General features: G+C 46.5%; 1 protein-coding gene and 1 non-coding gene across 2 annotated transcripts in view; both read right to left on the bottom strand.

Annotated features, from left to right (window-relative positions):
• Positions 1-19,312, bottom strand: part of GPR45 (G protein-coupled receptor 45) — a 105,315-nt gene that overhangs the window by 67,926 nt on the left and 18,077 nt on the right. The window lies entirely within an intron of this gene.
• LOC128585197 (U7 small nuclear RNA) lies at positions 6,310-6,372 on the bottom strand. The gene has a single exon (XR_008379927.1). It is a non-coding gene; the product is annotated as a U7 small nuclear RNA (small nuclear RNA).

Raw genomic sequence — 19,312 nt, 5'->3', positions numbered from 1 at the left:
TATCTCAAGAATGGAAGAAAAAGTATACAATGTACTCAGCCCTAGTATGAAACTAATTTATGGCTATCACATGAAAGCTATAACCCAGTTATAACCTAAGAATAGGGGGAAGGGGGAGAGAAAAGGGAGGGAGGGGGGAAGATGGGTGGAGGCGGGGTGATTGGTGGGATTACACCTGAGGTGCATCTTACAAGGGTGCATGTGAAACTTAGTAAATGTAGAATATAAATGTCTTAACACAATAACTAAGAAAATGCCAGAAGGCTATGTTAAGCAGTGTGATGAAAATGTGTCAAACGGTCTATAAAACCAATGTATGGTGCCCCATTATCGCAATAATGTAAACAGCTATGATTTAATAATTAAAAAAATAAAAATAAAAACAAAACTAAAAAAAAAAAAAAGGAGCCTATTAGTGGCAGAATCAGCAAGGTCCTGAGAGCTGAAAGAACATCTGTGGTGGCCCAGGGGACCCCCTGTCTCACAGGAGTGGGTCTGCATCCATGCCAGGCCTTGTCAGGCTGCAGATAAGTGTCCTCAGAAAGGATTTGCCTTTGGGTAGAACATTCCCAAGGCAGGAGAGAGCCCTAAATCCCCTCAGCACGGGCCTCTACAGCAGCCCCTTTCTCTGTCACCATTTTGTTAGGCTTTGCTAGGCCTTTTTATCTCTAGTAGATGTGTGTGAAAAGGGACCATACTATGTTCCCTCCAGACCCTTCAAAACCTTCCCATGCTCCCCATCAGATTTGGAATAAAATCTTGGTGCCCAAGCCCTTCCCCTGTGGTCAGGCTCTCCCCCCTCAGCCATTGGACCCCTTTGGTTCCTGGAACAGCCCAGAGGGTGTCTATCCCGGGGCCTTTGCACTGTGGTCCCCTGCCCGGAATATCCTCCATACCGTGCCCTGGCAGCCTCTCGTCTCATCTACAGCTGTGTTCCGGTGTTACCCCTCACCCTGGCTCAAACAGCACCTCCAGCTCTCTGTCCCTCCACCCTGTTCATCTCCAAAGCACCTTTCTCTGCTTAAGGCCATACGGTATACTCACCTGCTCTTTGGCCTGTTCTCCGTCCATGAGCACTGGGAAGGAGGGCAGCTTGGGCTTTTCTCCACCCTTGGCCCCTCCCTAGTGCTTAGAACAGCTCCTAGATGGAAGTAGGTGAATCATAAATACTCACTGACAGGCTACGTGGGCAGGCCTTCCCAGGGGACAGCACAGTAAATCTACCCAAAGATGTTTAACAAAGGCATCCGCAGAATCTGCTGACTCAGCTAAAGGCAGGCATCACACAGTCATCCTCAACATCGTGTTAGAAATGTCCGTGTTACAATTATAAGAGGAACTTTACCTAACACATGCAATCAGTGTAACCTGGTTTCTTGTACCCTCAATAAATCCCCAACAATAAAAAAATTAAAATAAAAAAAAAAAGTTAAACTGCATTATTTTCACATGTAGAAGCTTAAAAAAATTATTTTTATAGAACTAAAAAGTAGAACAGAGGTCACTAGTGACAGGATAAGGGAGGGAAGGTGTGATTCCAAGAGAGATTTGTTAAAGGATTAAATATTAGCAAGACTAATTAGCAAGAGGAATAACTTCTAGTGTTCTATAGCAATGTATAATGACTATAGTTAACAATAATATATAGTTTCAAATAGGAGGAGTTTATTAATTGTTCCCATTTCATAAATGTTGAGATGGTGGATATGCTAATTACCCTGATCTGAATACTATACATTGTATATATCACAACATCACTACATACCCTATAAATATGTACATTTATCATACATTAATTAAAATAAATAATAACAAATTTAAAAAAAAAAAAAAAAAAAAGAAATGTCCGTGTTAGTTCAATGACATTAATAGCAGGGGTAACAATGGCTACCCCTTGTTGGAGCCTTAGCATCGTCCAGGCACCATGAATGACATTTGTGCTGAATTTGCTTCTCACAGACCCCTTTCACAGGAGCAGGCTGTCTCTATGGCAGGTGACGCTGAAACCCAGCAGTACCCAGTGACTTGCCACAGAGAGGAAGAACTTGACTGTCCAAGCTGGTCCATGGGGAGCTGGGAGTGAGCCACCAGGTGGTCTGTGGCTGTGAGGGGCACTACAGCAACCTGTAAATCCTAGGTTGGCAGAGATATTCCTGACATCTGACGTTTCTACAGTTTCTGTACAGAAAACATGAAAATGTAATTACTCACTTCCTTGTCTCTCTGCTGAAGCAGCCCCAGAGGAGAGGTGGCTGGCGTTCCAGAGGCCCCCGGACTCAGGCAGTCACGATGGCTAAACCAATTAAGGCAGAGAGTAACTCAGCACTCCTCAGCCCCAACTGCACGATAACATAAAAAATGCGGCTGCTCAGGTCCCACTCCTGACACTCTGTGGTGTCCCACAGTAGTGCCCAGGAATCTGCATTTTCTTAAAAACTCTGCTATTGATTCCAATGTGCAGAGGGCCCAGGAACCCAGGAAAGGGTGGGAGGGTGTTAGGATCAGGAACAGGCTGAGGAGAGTGAGGTGTGTCACTTTCTACCCAAAGCCAAGATCAGAGTTCTTTATTTTTCCTTTTGTCTCCTGCTTCACTATTGCTTGGTATTGTCAATGACCTTGTCTTTTAAAAAAAGAAAATTGATATTCTGTTCATCAAGGATTTTTGTACACTAATTTTGATTTTTAAAAGCATTTACTGCTAAAATGTGATTTATCTTTTTTTCTTTTTGAGACAGAATCTCACTTTGTCGCCTTCAGTAGAATGTCATGGCATCATAGCTCACAGCAACCTCAAACGCCTGGGCTTGAATGATTCTCTTGCCTCAGCCTCCTGACTAGCTGGGCCCACAGGCACCCGCCACAACGTCTGGCTCTCTTTTAGGGTCTCGCTCTGGCTTAGGCTTGTCTCGAACCTGTGAGCTCAGGCAGTCCACCCTGCTCAGCCTCCTACAGTGTTAGGATTACAGGTATGAGCCACTGCAACTGGTCTATTTATCTTGATTGTCGAGGTTTTTGGCACCACCTTCAATGTCTGCCTGAAGCAAGCAGCTCACTAACCTCACCCTCGTCTGGGACCTGGGAGGGACTAGATTCTGTGGGGACTGCCAACCAGCTTTGCCTTCAGGATCTACGATGTGCGTGTGGCCGTGTGGGTGACCGGTGAGTGTGGGAGACGGGTAGAGGCCTGGCAGAGAAGTAATGGAAGTTTTCCCATCTCCTTGCCTCAGCAGACAATGAAGTAGAGATCACAGCTGAAATGGCATCTGCTCTCCATCAGCAGAGCCTACCTTGGGCCCTAAGGACGTGGCATGTCCAGTATGTGGCATGTCTTAGTGATACGTCCAGCCAGGATCATTCCCTGAAGCTTCTCACTCCTGGCACCTTCCTGGTGGACAGCCTCCCCTGGGTATCTAAACGTGTCTCAAACTTGTTCCAAAAAGCCTCTTGGTTCCAAATCCCTCCCTGCCCAAGAACAAAGCGACAGTAACCAGGATCTGTTCGTCTCAGACTTCACATCTCAGTACCAACTCCACATCCTCTCTGCTGCTGTGCCTCGTGGTACCTCCCAGGGCCAGCGATCTGGTCAGCTACAACGTGCCCCGAAGCGTTTTCTCTCCATTTTCACTGTCACCTTCCAGTCTTCTCTTCCCTGGATCCCAGGCTACCACTGTCAGCACCTTTCTCCCCTTCCCCCAAGCCCTCCACTGCCACACAAGTGTCATTCAAAACCCAAGTCTGAGCATGCTGTTCTGGCTAAAGCTTCCAATCAAACTGAAACAAAACAAACACCTTCTTACAGCTTTTCATGATGAATAAACACACATAACCTTGAAGTCCTGCCTGATCAACCCTCTCAGGACCCCCAGCCTCATTTCCTGCCATCTCCTTTTATTCACCATCCTCACCCACACTGGCCTTCTTGTTTCCTTACCAAACCAAGCTGGCTTCTGCCCTGGGGCCTTTGCACTTGCAGCTCCCTCTGTCTGGAAAGCTTCCCGCACACTGAAACTTCACATGGTGGCCCCATTATTTAGATTTTCATTGAAATGTCATCTCCTTAGAAAGAATGTCCCTGACTATCCCATTAGTCACTCATAATGCTGTCTCTCTGTTTGCTTTCCTTATACTTATCACTCCCTTAGATCATTTGGGGCTACTAATATTCATTCTTTTTTTTTTTAATTTGGCCGGGGCTGGGTTTGAACCCGCCACCTCTGGCATATGGGACCGGCGCCCTACCTGCTGAGCCACAGGCGCCGCCCCTAATATTCATTCTGTTGGAGTTTTTTTCTCCACTAAAATGTAGGATTCATGAAAACAAGGACATCAGCTGCGTGGTTCATGTTGTGTCTCTATGGCCTACCACAGAGCAAGGCTCATAATAGGTGGTCAATAAATATCTATTTAATAAATAAATTAGTAACACAACTTCCCTTTGAAAATTCCTAGAACCTATAGGCTAACAGGATAAATTTTATGATTAACATCAAAGAACTAAAGACTTACTGCTAAAAATATCTCAAGCACCGTAGTGTAAGGAGTTACCATACTCCATGGAAACCTCCAAGTACCATCAGTAGACTTGAAAGGCAAATTCTTTCCAAGTGGTCTATGGGAGGCAGAATAATGGACCTTGCTTAGAACCTATCCATGTCCTTATCCTTGGAACTTGTGACTATGTTAGGTTACATGACAAAGGAAATTAAGGTTGCAAATAGAATCAAGGATACTAATCAGTCAACCTTAATATAGGAGGATTATCCTGGATTATCTGAGTGGGTTCAGTGTAATCACTAGGGTCTTAAATGTGAAGAGGCAGCAGAATGATCGTCAGAGTGGTGTAGAATGAGAGATACCTGGGCAGCTGTTGCTGGCTTTGGAGATGGAAGGTGCCACTGGCCAAGGAATGGGGGAGAGGCAAGAAGACAGATTCTCCCCTCTCCAGAAAGGAGCACACCCCTGCTGCACCTCGATGTTGGCCCAATGAGCTCCATAGAAAACTTTTGACATCCAGAGCCATGATGTATGTCCGCGGTGGGGGGTGGGGGGGTGGGGTGGCTTTGTCGCCTAGGTTGGAGTGCAGTGGTGTGATCGTAGCTCACTGCAACCTTGAACTCCTGCCTTGATCCTCCTGCCTCAGCCTCCCAAGTAGCTGTGATTGCAGGTGTGTGTCACCATACCCAGCTAATCTTTTTAAAAAATTAAAACATGGGCGGTGCCTGTGGCTCAGTCGGTAAGGTGCCGGCCCTATATACCGAGGGTGGCGGGTTCAAACCCGGCCCCGGCCGAACTGCAACAAAAAAATAGCCGGGCGTTGTGGCGGGCGCCTGTAGTCCCAGCTACTCGGGAGGCTGAGGCAAGAGAATCGCTTAAGCCCAGGAGTTGGAGGTTGCTGTGAGCTGTGTGAGGCCACAGCACTCTACCAAGGGCCATAAAGTGAGACTCTGTCTCTACAAAAAAAAAAAAAAAAAAATTAAAACATATTTTGTAATGACAAGTTCTCACTATGTTGCCCAGGCTGGTCTTGAACTCGTGGCCTCACGTGCTTCTGCCCCTATCTTGCAAAGTGCTGGAATTACAAGTGTGAACCACCTTACACCTGGCCTTATTTGCATGACTTTAAGTCACTTAAATTTGTGGTAATTTGTGACATCAGCAATAGGAAACTAACATGGTCTTTCAGCAGAATGTCTTTAGTGGAGTCCCTTAGTCCCCTTTCTGTCTATAAGAAAAGACACCTGTGAGGAATGAGGAGCGGCAGCAGGTTTGCTGGAACTCAGGGCCCTGGAGACCAGGCCTGAGACTGTGGCAGTGCCACAAACGGGGCCTGTGGTCAGAATGGCCAGGGGCCATGGCACTGCTGGGGACGTGGCTAGGCTTTTAAGCTCTTCCACTCAGGGCGCAGTTGACAACTGTCTATTCACCCACTCATTCGTCAATCATTTACAGACACTTTCGGGGATCCGATAATATTCCAGACACTTTCTTCTGGGCAGTGGTGAAAGTGACAGGTTATGGACCACATCTGAATGTGAGATTTGGCAATCATAACAGCAGCGACAGTGATGGGGGCCACTTATTAAGAATTTATTATGTGCCGGGGTCCATGCTGGATACCTGAAAGATATTTTCCCTAATCTATACAAGAAAGACAGCTTTAGCCCACTCTCCAGATTCTCACAGAATCTGACCTGCCACTGGCCACAGAGAGGGGGTGCAGAAGAATGTGATGTAGCTTAGGTCTCTCTTGCCTGGAAGCTTGTGCTCTTTCTGTGACACTGTACTAACTTTCTTTTAGTGGGGAGGGTGGAGGGAACTTCCAGTAAGGACCAGAAAACCTGCCAGACAAATTCTAAAAGAGCTGTAACACTATAGACTGACTTTCAAGGTAGAAAATGTTTCTATGATTTTAGTAAATCATATGCCCTATGTTTCAGTGGCGTTACCGGTGACACTCACACAGCCCTGTGTGGGAGGTATCCTTGTCTCCATGTTACAGATGAGGGAACAGAGGATCCCAGAGTCACACAGCTAGTAAAAGGCAGAGCCAGGGTTACTTATCTCCAAATCCCATGTTTGGTCTACAGAGCAGGCTGGCTCATGACACAGCCCTTTGCCTTAATTCTGCATTTTTAAATACCGCCTCTGCTGGCCTTGGTGTGTGTCACACTTTATGGGGGGCAAGACATGATTGCAAGAGGGACTTTACCTAACAATTGCAATCAGTGTAACCTGGCTTATTGTACCCTCAATGAATCCCCAACAATAAAAAAAAAAAAATACCGCCTCTGCTCTGTCACCCATTCCCCTTTCTCCTGTGTAAGGGCCATGTGCTCAGAGAGGAGGGATGCCTTGCCCAGCGTTGCCTGGCGGGTTGGCGTAAGAGCCAGCAGTACCTCTCTGCTTTCTCGCCCTGACTTCCCACCCACTTGCCTGCGTTCTGGAGACAACACTGGACCAGGGGGTTGGGGAAGCAGGAGGAGCACCTGAGGTCTGTGGGACCATGTGGTAGAAGCAGGAAATAACTCCATCAGCAGCCAGGCCCTGGTCACGGGGCCACAGTGGGGGTGACAGGAGCACAGTGCCCCTGGGGTTTCTGTGGAGTCACCTCTGCTTCGCCCACCTGCAGCAAGGCGCAGGATCCCAGCTCTGCAGGAGGGCAGAGGCTCCACATAAAAGGGAGGGCATCAGCGACTCCATCTTTCTCATGAGGGGATGCTAGGCTGTCAGAACAGGCCCTCTAATAAGGTGCCCTTTGCTTGGGGAAGGAGGAAAGAAAATAGAAGCAAGCTCCACATTTTGCCAGTGGAACTTCTGGGACGTGGCTTTCCCATTTGGCTTAGCAGAATTATCCGAAGACTCATTTTACTTTCCACAGGAATAATGCTGTTCTTAGCATTGTGATTCTGACTGTGAGTGTCTCAGAGAAGCCGTGGACATGACTGCCTTGGGCCAACAGGCTGAAGCCTCCTCCGCTTCAACCTGCTACCCAGAGACTTGAATTTGGTGCAGATACACCCGGACATTCAGGCAGTGGGCTGAGCCCCAGTTTGGGGGACATAGCACCCAGCTCTGGTCAATGTGATAGAAGGGGCCCCGGCTGAGGTGCTCATGGGATATTTTTGCTCTGGTGTGCAAAAGGTGGAGAGTGGGGGAGTGGGGAACAAGCATCTCTCACTCAGAAGGCTGCAAGGCCAAGGACCAGGGGCAGCGGCTCTGGGGACATGTATGAACTGCTAGTCCAGCCCTGGATTTTCAACCTGCACTTTTTGCTCTCTGAGTTGTGCAAGTGTCTTTACAGCTAAAGCCACCTTTGGCTTGGTTTTCTCTTCCTTGAAGCCAAACTTAATGGACACGCTGGCACCCAGGTGTAAAGGCAAGAACACCACCTTGCCAGCCTCGATTAGTTTCACTGTCCTCACTGACATCACGGACAGGAGGGTGAGGGAGGCCCCGGTGCTGTCCAGCCCTATACCCCTGGTCAGTGCAGGAGGGAGCTGAGCTCAGGGAGGAGGGATGCCTTGCTCAGCATCGCCTGATTGGTTGGCATTAAGAGCCAGCCATAAGAACTAGACTTCTTACATCAGGGACTACCCGAGTCCAGCCCTGCGGCTCACCCCATTAGCCTTGTTCACAGGACCACAGCACAGCCTGTAGGGACGAGATGGCCTCTGAGTCCCTGCCTGCCTGAGCCAATGCCTCCTTCCCCTTCCTTAGAACCTGCATGTTGAGCAGGATCTCACCTCAGAGGGGAGACAGGTAACTTGTGGGGATCTTTTGGGTTACTGCTTCTGTTTTAAAAAATGCAAATACAAAGCTTAGGATGAAAGGAAGAACTTTCCTGGGGCTGAATTTCATTTGTTTAGAATCCCCTTCTAATACACTTTAGTCCTCGCTACTCCGGGCCCTGCTGTTCAACCCATTAAGAGAGGCTTCTCAAGCTAGGACTCTTTCTGCTTAGATGTAGAGAAGGCAGGACCAGCTAGGGCTTTTCAAGCACAAATGTGGCAGCTGTTTTGGAGGACACTAAGGGATTCAGCAACCTGGGTTCTCCTCCCACTTTGGTTACTCAAAGCAGAAGCAATACTGTGGGGTGTGGGCTTTGGGCCTGTCATTCCCATGAATCTTTTCAGTTACTCTCAGTTACACCTTGGAATAGAAAGAGTTAACCTTCTTTTTCTGAACAACTGAGTAAAGAAGGCTCAGCTAGAGGAATAAACTCCCCCCCACAAAGCCTCATGTGCTGGGTAAAATGAGGGGGGGGGCATAATACAACATCTGTTGGGAACTGAGTTCTCTTGTCTGGGTCCAGGCAACAACTGCTTACATAGGACCTTAGGTTGAAAGGAAATCACAATGGCACTCTTCCACTTTTATTACATACAAAATATTGACTCCACATGCGACTAGAAGCTCTAAAATTCTTGAGAAGGATGAGAGGTAGGGAACCTACCAAATCTTCACTGTAAAATAGGAGGCTTCTTGAAGGACATATTCATTTCTTAGGGATACTGTAACAAGTTTCCACAAACTGGGTGTCTTCAAACAAGAGAAATTTAGACTCTCCTAGTCTGGAGACTAGAAGTTTGAAATCAAGGTATTGTTCCAGTCTCCATAACTGTGAGAAACAAATTTTCTTTGTGTGTAAGCACCTCCTGCCCCCAGTCTGGTGATTTTTTAACAGCTGGAATGGGCTAAGACTGTCTCTCAGGCAGTGACAGTGGTCAGGTGACGGCTGGGCTGGAATAGGCACAAGGCTCGCTCATGCACGTGTCTGGCATTTGGGGTGGGAAGACTCCAAAAGCTGGGGGTCCTGGGGCTCCTGTGTATGTGACTGTCCAGTGTGTTAGCTCTCCAGGTCCCTTACTTGGTGGCCCAGAGCTGCCATGGTGGGTGTCCCTGAAGAGAAGGCATCAAGCAGACTCTATGCTCCTTCTCCCCAGGGCCTCAGAGTCTCATGCAGCATTATTTCCATCATGTTCTGTGGCCGAGGCAGACACAAACGCCCACCCAGCTACGAGGGGAGAGGGACACAGACTCTACTTCTTGATTTGAGATGTGCCAAAGGGTCTGCAGACATGTTTTAAAACATCCATAATATTCATTCTACATTTGTGTGTGTTAAAAATATTTGCAAAATAACACACCCACACACAAAATTTATAAAATGCTATTTGGGGAAGTCCCTTTACTTTGTAAATTAATTTCAAGTGAAAGTAATATAAAAGTTTTGCATGCAGTTTGGAGGAAAAAGTGGAACAAAGTAAGGGAAGAAAGGAGGGAGGAAAAGGGGGGGAGAAGGACTAGAAAAGAACATCTTTCCAGCATCATGTAGAAAATAAACGTTGATGTCAAGAATCTGGGGAAACCCAAATTCCATTTTATTATACCTTCTAGCCTTTAATTTTAATTCTCTTTGTAGATTCATTTTTCAGGTCTGGGGTCTGTAAATGTTGGCCTACACATACATGCAGTTGCCAGGAGGGGGGGATGAAGACTTAGGGTTTTCTTAGCCATGTAGACAGAGGTAGCCTGGAAAAGCAGGAAAAGTGACAGGGAGAGGAGTGAGGGACTCTGCCATTTGGGGACCACCTCAGCACTTCCCTTGAGGACAGTGAGAAGACCATTGGTGTTACCCACCAGATATTTCCTGTGGGTCTCCCAGCCATGAGTTGCCCTCTCAGTTCCCTTGTGGCTGGGTGTGGCAACTTATTTGCACTGGCCAGTGAACTGAGGGGTGCACTTCTGGGCTGATATTGAGGACCAGAGTAAGCCACTCTCTTCCTTCTCCTCTTTTGACACTTGGAGATGGCACATCCCAGTCTGGACCCCTCATTCATCCCTACACAAAGGTGATGAAGAGAAGAGCTGGGAGAATCCATGGTGGACATAGAGCACACGCTATAATAACCCTTTGGCACTCCATGGGGTTGTCACTGCCACATAACCTCACCCCTCCTGACTGCTATAGCAGGTGTGGGTGAACATGGGGTTTGGGCACATTAACCTTCACTAATATTGATATACAGATTAATGTCTCCAAAAAGCTACAGAAAATATTTATGAGGCTTTCATGAAGGCCATAGGGGGGTGTAGCTAGCACTGTGCCAGGCACATAGTAGGAGCTCAGTAGCACTCATTCTCTGACCTACCCAGGGCCTTCAAGTCCTCATTTTCCCTGTCATTAAGAGGAGGACATGCAGTTTGGATGGATGGCATGTCTCAGTCAGTTTGTGCTTCTATAACAAAGTAGCATGGACTGGGAGCTCATAAACAATAGCAATCTGTTTCTCATGTTCCTGGTGGCTGGAAGTCTGAGACCAGGGTGCTAGAATGGTCAGGTTCTGGCTACAGATGGCCACCTTTTCTTTGCATTGTCATGTGGAAGAAAGAGAGCTCTCTGGGGTTCTTTTTTATAAGGGCACTAATCCAATTTGTGAGGGCTCCACCCTCATGACCTAATCACTCCCCAAGACCCCACCTCCTAAGCCATCACCTTGAGGGATAGGTTTCAATAATATGAATGTGGGGAGACACCAGCATTCAGTCTGTGGCAGTCTGTAAGGGCCCTTCCTGCTCTCATTCCATGGTAGACGTAAAGACTTTTATACACAACTGTGGAGCTGAGCACTGGAGCTTCCGTACTTGCCTTGACAATGATGGATTATTTAAAGAAGGATGCTGAGTGCCCAACTGTGCCTTCTTCCTTCTTGAAGGAGAGGTGGGGTTATTACTCTGCCCTGAGAGTCATTTATTATGTCCATAAAAACTTGGCAGGCTTTTGCAAATAAATAAGCACTCAGAGTTATTGGATGTCCCCATGAGGCTTCTTGGATATGCACCAGCAAGGTGGCCGGCAGACCTTGAGGAAAGCCACAGACGTGCATTTTGTTGGCTTCTGATTAGCCATTGCCGACGTTGGCTGTTCATTTTTCACATGCTTATGTGATCAGGTCTGCCTGGCTGACCGCATTTCAAGGCTTCCTTCTTAGTGAAAGCCTCAGGATTAACCCTCGCTTCTTCCTTTAACTTCATCATAATGTTTTGTTCTACATCAAGGACTGTTTGGCATGCAAATATCTGCACCCCACCTCCCACAGCAAAATTTCCTCCCCTACCCAATTCCTTCAAAGAACAAAGAATGACTGAGCATATGCTCTTCAGGGGGCTGGCTCATGTGTGGTAAGAGGGAGACAAGCTTTTCATAGACAAACACTGGGAGGTGATGAAGCTGGGAGGGCAGTGGAAGTGATATCTGCAGTACAGGGACCACAGCCAGTGGTGCTGGTCAGGGGAGGCCTGCTGAACCCCTCCCTGGAGTTTCTAGCTTATATCTCCAACTGCTAATGACACATCAATTACTATTAGCCCTTGTAATAAAAATCAAACATATATCAAGGACCTACTCTGTGCTTGTCTTAAAGGCATGTCACATTACCATTCCCATTTTACGCCTGAGGACGCTGAAGTGCAGAGGTGTTAAATACTTGTTCAAGGTCACATGGTTAGGAAGTGGCAGAACCTATATTTGAACTCTGAACTCTTGGACACCGAGCCTGGGCTCTTTACCACCCTTCATCCTATGGCCACCTGATGGCTCTTGGTACCTCATATTAAAATATCGACAGCTGAGCTCTGCCCATCTTTCTGTTTCTGTGACCTTGCGTCTTCAGCTGCCCAGGCATGAGGCTCGGCATCTGGAGTCATCTGGGACTCTTCATTTGCCTTTTTATCCTCTCACTTGCTAAGGGAACATTTCCTCTGAAAAGTCTTCTAGATCATGATAGAAGCTCTTAAAGGACCAGTGTCAGCCTTGCTTTCCACCAACTGGTCCCACAAAAGCCACACAACATTCACTTCCCACTTTCCCAGCCTGTGGCGTTCCTCCCTGGATCATACCCCTATGGCTTCCTGATGGAAGTCACAATTGCTCAGTGAGGAGTCCACCTGAGCCCTCTCTTCTGGGCTGTACTCATGCCCACTGGGACTTATCATGGGCCCCCGAAACTCAAAGTGCCCACTGCCCTGGCTGCTGCAGACTCCCTGCCCCACCCTCTCTTCTCCTTTCCTTTTGCAGCAGAACCCCAAAGTCTCAGCTGGGTGTAAGACAACATTTCCCAACTTCCCTGCAGCCAGGTATGGCCATGGGGACAATTCCTTGCTAAAAGTATGCGAGTGACTTGTGGGTCACAACCAGAAACAGGAGAGGCGTGCTTTCCTTCCCTTTCACTGGGGCACGTGGCCTTGGTGGCCAGCCATGGGCTTAGACCAACAGGTGGCAGAACAAGGGAGTGGAAGGTGCTGGCTCCCCCTTACCACCGAGCCACCGTGTTCCTTGTGTACTGCTCACGCTTTATTGTCTCGGTGGAAATAACAAGCTTCCCTTTTGTCTAGGTCACTTTGTGCGTGTGTGGCTGCATGTTTCATTTCAGTCTTTGTTTAAAAAATTTGTATCCCGATCATACTATGTCCTTCCCCTCCCCCAACTCCCTCCTCTGGTTAATAACACCCTGCACCCCAACTGCTTAAGCCAGAAAGCTGGGTGCCACCACTGACTCCTCCTCTCCGTCACTCTTTCTCTCCCCCCAATCAGTGCTGGTGGCTCCAGTTCCACCTCGACATATTACTCCTTAGGCCTGGCCTTCCTTTCCACTTTTGCTGCCTGGTCCTTATGCAACCTTTGTTTCCCACCAGGATGCTGAGTCATGGGGCCCTCTTCCGTCCATGCTCCCCAGGTGGGGGCTCAAACCTGAGAGAGAGTATTATTACTGCTTTGACAAGACTTAAGAGACCCGGCAGCCAGCGCCATGTGTGGGTTTTATCTGTATCCAACACACTACTGTAAAACGCATTTCTGAGCCCAGTGGCGAAATGTGAAAACTGGCTGATTATTAGACGAAATTATGGAATTATTGTTCATTTTTAAGGTGTAATAATGAGATTGTGCTGTTTTTAAAGACAGGATTTTTCTCTTAGAGTTACATCCTGAACTCCTGACAAGTGAAATGATTTGATGTCTAGGGATTGATATCATTAAAATAACCCTGCCGGGGGAGGGGAGAAATGGAAGAATAGAAATGAAAGGAGACTGGCCTTATACTGGGAACTGCTGAACCTGGATGACAGGTTTGAGGAGGTTGGTTACACTGTTCTACTTTTGTGTGTGTTTTAACATTTCCATGATAAGATATGATAAAAAAAAAAAAACCCAAAACCCCAAAACCCAAGTATGCAAGGTACTCTGGATGAACCCTATTGCCTTCAAGGTCAAGTACCAGGCCCTTCACTTAAGGCACGAGGTTGAGCCTGCCCCCACCCCTGAACCCCCATGAGGATCTCCAGCCTAGTCAGGTCCTCTGCTACGGCCAGGTGTGCTCTCTCACAGCCCTGAGCTTTGCAGACATCCTCATCCCTACTGAAAATACGCTCCCCCTGTCTGCTCTCCACTCCCAGCCACTCTGCACCCTGTGGGACTCTGCCTTCCTGCACCATGGCCCAGCACAGAGGGAATTGGTCTCTTCCGCACCTGCCCTAGGGGCACTGCTAAGGCCCTTATAACAGAAGACAGGGTAACAAGGGGAAAGCACACAAATGTGTTTAATGTAAGTTTTACATGGCACGAGAGCCTTCACAAGAAAACGGTCAAACAGGAGAAACAGGAGTGGACAAAGGGGTCTGACCTAATGGTAATAACTGGGGGAGATGAGCAAGCTTATTTGTCCAGCTTCCTCTCTGTGTCCCTGTGTCTCCAGAGATAAGTATGTTCTTTGGCTCCCCATAAAGGAGGGTAACACTTACAAGAGGGTCTTATGCCTGCTTTGGGGGGCATAAGATCTTTTTGTTTCTGCTGTTTTCTCAAATGCCAAGCAAGGTGCCCTCTTTTGTGGTCACAGGTCCTGAACCCCATCTATCTTGGCAACGCTTAGGGCCCGTTAAAGAAAGCCCTCCACACAGCTCTGAATCTGCTTGCTTTTCTTCTGTACTTCTTTCTATAGTCTGAGCTCCTTGGGGCTGGCAAGTGGACCTCTGAATATTATCTCCAGAGGGCTTGCACTATCCTAGTCCACAGTGGGTGTTCAGTAAGTGAGCAGAATGACTTTAGGAGGAAAAGGCTGAGCCAAGTAACAGGTGCTCCTATGGTGGCTGATGTGCAGGCACGTGCTATCGCTCACTCCGCAGAGGGGGAGGGCAGTGCAAGAGGAGGGGCGGACTTCCTGGATGTAATCACTTCTGGTCATCCCCAGTGGGGGCAGGGTTTCAATCTGCAGACATTAAAAAAAAAAAACATGCCAACCTTGGCAGCCACATTTCTTTAAAAGTGAATAGAACAGATAAGAAAATATCTCTGCTGAAAATTTATCTTTCTAAAAGAAAAATTGGAAGCCGCCCCTCCTTCTAGAAGCCCCTGGCAACCCCTCTGCCCCCGTGGACAGGTCGGTGCCTCCACTCTGTTCTGTCAGCAGAAGAAAATTTCTGAGCAGTGAGGAAGGGGGCCTTTCTCTCTGGGAGTCTAAACTATAAATATCTGTGGAGACAGATTTCTCCATAGGGAACAAAAACAGAGAAATTTGTAATAACAAATAAGGAAGCACCTCATGTCTCTTCAGTGAACAGGCTTCCAATTCGCCTGACTTGCCTTTGGGCTCCACAGGGCAGTCTGTTTACACTTTCTTGTAAATCCTTTACCCCTGCACGGTTCTTTCCACACACTGTCATTTCCCTTTGCTTGTTCATGAGGGAAACGGTGCCCAGAGGAAGCCATTCTATTAGTATCCTGCCCTGATGAAATAAAAGAGAAAAAAAAGCCCATCCACTACACCATGTCCTGTCTCAGTCCATTTTCTGACTTGAGCCTTAAGGAAGAGGAAACAGCATGGCATTAGATGAGGCAAGAAAAATGTGTTTACTGAACGCAGGTCAGTGGTCAGCGGTCACCGTGGAGGGCCCTCCTGGTGGTCTGTCAGGTTCTGGGATGCAGGCAGGATAGAAACCTGTGGGGTCCGTCCTCGCAGCTTACACAGCATGGGAATTCAGACATTGGCTGGTGTTGCCACCATAGTGCACTCAAACCAACCCAAATATCTGGGGTGATTTGGAAATAAGTCATAGGAAAAAAAGCAAAATACAAACCAGGTTAAACTTCCAGGGGCTAGCCTGGTTTTTAATCTTTCACTACCACGTGCACCTTTCTCAAGGAACTCACAAATGTTTGGTGAAGAAATAAGAAGATAATGGAGAGAATGTCTTATAAAAGGGAAAAAAATCATACACCAACCAGCCAAGCTTCCTTTGGGTCACCTGTTGTTTAAATTAGTAATCACCTAACAAGTAACTGCGTCCCTAAATTGGCCGGGCTACAACCAATGGCACACACAGCAGAATGGGGGAGGGGAAGGGGCTGTTATTTGTTGGAAATACATGGCACCATTTACAAATGTTGGTTTCACTTAATCTTGTAGCAGGGCTGTAAGGTATTTTTCATTATTCCCATTCACAGATGAACACATAGAGGCTGAGGCTGGCTACTTGTGCAAGATCACACAGAGAGAAGGGCAGAGGCACTGGAGGATCTGAATCCAGCTTTGAGTGCAAAGCCCAGCTCTTTCTAGAATGCCATGACTTTTCAAGCTGGCTCCAGCTGGACAAGACTGACATAACTTGGCTGGAATGTGCTGCTGCCAGAATCCAATAATGAGTTACGCATGTAATGATAGCCTTTCTCTAATGTGCACAAAAAGTTAATTGAGGGAATTTTCTTAATTTCATGTTTTTTCACCTATTACTTTTTTCTTAAGCTTTGGTGCCTGCCACCCCTTATCTGATTGTGACACCAGCAGTCCTAAAAGGAATGAAAAATTAGGAAAAGATAATTAACAGCCATTCATGCTCCATTTAGTAGGTTTTCTTTGACTGTGGAAAGAATGCTCCCAATTTTGATTTCATAGTGAATTTGAGTTCTAAGAGCCTCAGGGGCTCACAAGGAGCTACACATACAAGTTCATTAAAAAAGGTGCGTGGGCGGGGTGTTCTGACCAGGCCATCCATCTGAGTGAGATCATCAGGATGAACCCAGCTCCAAATTAGCAAGGGCACAGTAGGAGTGTTGAAATTAATTTCCTATTCAGAAGTCATGTTCCTTCCTCACCTTCGGCAAGTAGCCTTTCTGGACTGGTTTCTATTAGGGACAGAAACAGTCTTTAGTCACTCAATAAATCACTGACTTCCCAGAGATGACATACCCCTTTTAATAAAAGAGGGAAATTAGGCCCCCATCTTACAGCTATAAAACAGTATTGTTATACTACAGTTATTTATAAGCCAGGTCCCCCTGGGAAGAAACCTCTAGGACAGAAAGAAAGAAATAGCTTTGAAAAGTACCAGGTTTGAGGCTCTGCAGTCCTGCTGAGAGGCCAATTTCTTCCTTCCTGGAGCCATTTATTCAGTTACCCTTTATTTACTTATCCACCCTTCCCATAGCCCCACTCTAGGCTGTGCAGGAGACACTTAACTCAGTCCCTTTATGAATGGAGAAGTAGGATCACTGGGGTCTGGGAGCTCTGAGTCTGCAGGGAGACCGGAGTAGTAAATAGAATTTATGTAACACAGTGTCTCGCCTGCTCTGCTGGATGTGGAGAGGGTGCTGGGTGGGAGCTGTGGGGGAGGGATCCTACTACTCAGGTGAGTAGGAAATGGCAACATGGCAGAAGGTGGGGTGTGAATACGGACCTGAAAGAGTAGATAGAAGATGTTCTGCATGTGAAGAAAACATCAGGTAGGTGACCATCCTGGGCTTTAGGTCCAGGAAGCTGGCTGGAGGCCAGGCAGTTTCCTAGGAAGCAGGCAGTGCCAATATAAGGGGAATCTGGGAATTTCCCCAGCTCTGAGCCAGCCCAGGGAATCAGGCTCATCTCTCCCCAGCCTGAGACTTGATGAAGAGATCAAGACAATGTCAGTATCAACCTGTGTGGGTATGGTTAGACTGTCTAACCCAAAGCTCAAACCACATCAAGACGGGTATTGATGAGCAAACTTTCACTTCCCACCCCTATCTGCTGTGGCGGGGCACATTTCTTCACCCTCTGTGTTGTTTGTCCTTTATGTTGCAAGGGAACATTAGTGGACATGATCAAGCAGTGGCCTGAAACATACTCCAGAGATCTGCTTTGAGAAGATGTGCTCTGGGTAGCTGTGACACTCAGAGTGTGACCCCCAACCCCATCCCATCACACACAATGGGACAGATCTAAACCTCTACCTGACCTGAAGTCAGGACCTTAACCTTGCTATCCTAAGGCCTAAAAAAGAATCTCAAATCTGAGCCGATTCTAGATCAGCTGACTTGCAAACCTGCCCATGAGAATAAATGTTCGCTATTGTAAGCCATTATGTTCTAGGCTTGTTTGTTACACAGCATTGTTATGGCAATTGCTGACTGATATTAACAATATGGCGACAGACTCTCAGTGGTGCTGTTGGTTGAGACAAACCAACTTGAAGTCAAACTAGGTATGTCAGGCCTACCTCATGCTGCAACATAGTCCATGGTCCCCTTTCTGCTAGACCCAGGGCAGCAGGCTAACCTTATAAAGTGATGTACTGTGATGTGTGCTGCATTCCGCAGTTCAAATGGTCTTTCATGTAGAGGGACCCATTTAACTTCTCTTCATCTCCCCATTTCACAGATGAGGAAACTGATGCTTAACAGTGTTAGATCTTCCCTGACTAGAGCTGGTAAGCTGAAGAGCCAGTATGATTTGTTCCCAGGAGTTTTACCTCCAAACCACTGGAGAGCATACTCCTGGCCCACTCCACTGCAGCTGCCTCAGCCACCTGGGATGTGAACCAACTGCTGGTGGTTGAGGAAAGGGGGACTATGTCAGTCTGAATGGTCAAAAGCTAGAGCTACTAGAGTTAACACATAAAAATACCTGGTACCGAGTTAAATTTGAATTTAAGATAAACAATAGAAAATTTCTTCGTAAGTCTCATGCAATAATTAGGACATACTATACTAAACAATTATTTGATGTTTATCTGAAATCCATTATTTCATGATGTGAATATACCACAGTTTCTTAACCATTCATCGTTGTAAGACATATTGATTGTTTCTAGTTTTTGGCTACCATAAACAAAGCATGCATAAGTGGACATAAGTTTTTATTGCTCTGGGACAAATGCCCAGGCATGAGGTTGTTGTGTTGTATGGTAAACATATGTTTAGTGTTTTGTTTTGTTTTTAATTTTAAACTGCCAAATGGTTTTCCAGAATTACTGTAACATTTTAAATTCCCATCATCAATGTAAGAGATAGTTTCTTCACATCCTTGATAGTATTTTGTATTGTCAGTATATTTTACTTATCTCTTTTGATATGTACATTGTATATTTCTTTTGATATGTCTATTTCTTCTAAAAGTTTTATAGTTTTATGTTTTACATTGGAGTTATGATCCATATTAAGTTAATTTTTGTATAAGATAGGAGGTTTAAACTAAGATTTTTTTTTTGTTTTGTCTTTGAATGTCCAATTGCTCCGGCATCATTTGTTGAAAAGACTTTTCTCTCCATTGTACTGCTTTTGCACCTTTGTCAAAAAGTGGCTGTTGTATAGGTGAGTCTCTTTCTGGCTTCTCTAGTCTATTCCATTGATCTAGGTGTCCATCCTGCCACAAACGCTATGCAGACTTGGATTCTGCAGGTATGTAATAAGTCTTGAAATCAAGTAGAATAATTTATCCTATTTTATTATTTATTTTAAAAAATGTTGTTTTAGCTATTCTAGTTTCTTCGCCTATCCTTGTAAATTTTA

The sequence above is a fragment of the Nycticebus coucang genome, chromosome 4 (genome assembly GCF_027406575.1).
Source record: "Nycticebus coucang isolate mNycCou1 chromosome 4, mNycCou1.pri, whole genome shotgun sequence".
Lineage (NCBI taxonomy): Eukaryota > Metazoa > Chordata > Mammalia > Primates > Lorisidae > Nycticebus > Nycticebus coucang.
Note: the sequence above shows the minus strand (reverse complement) of the source record. Positions and strands in the feature narration are given on the sequence as shown.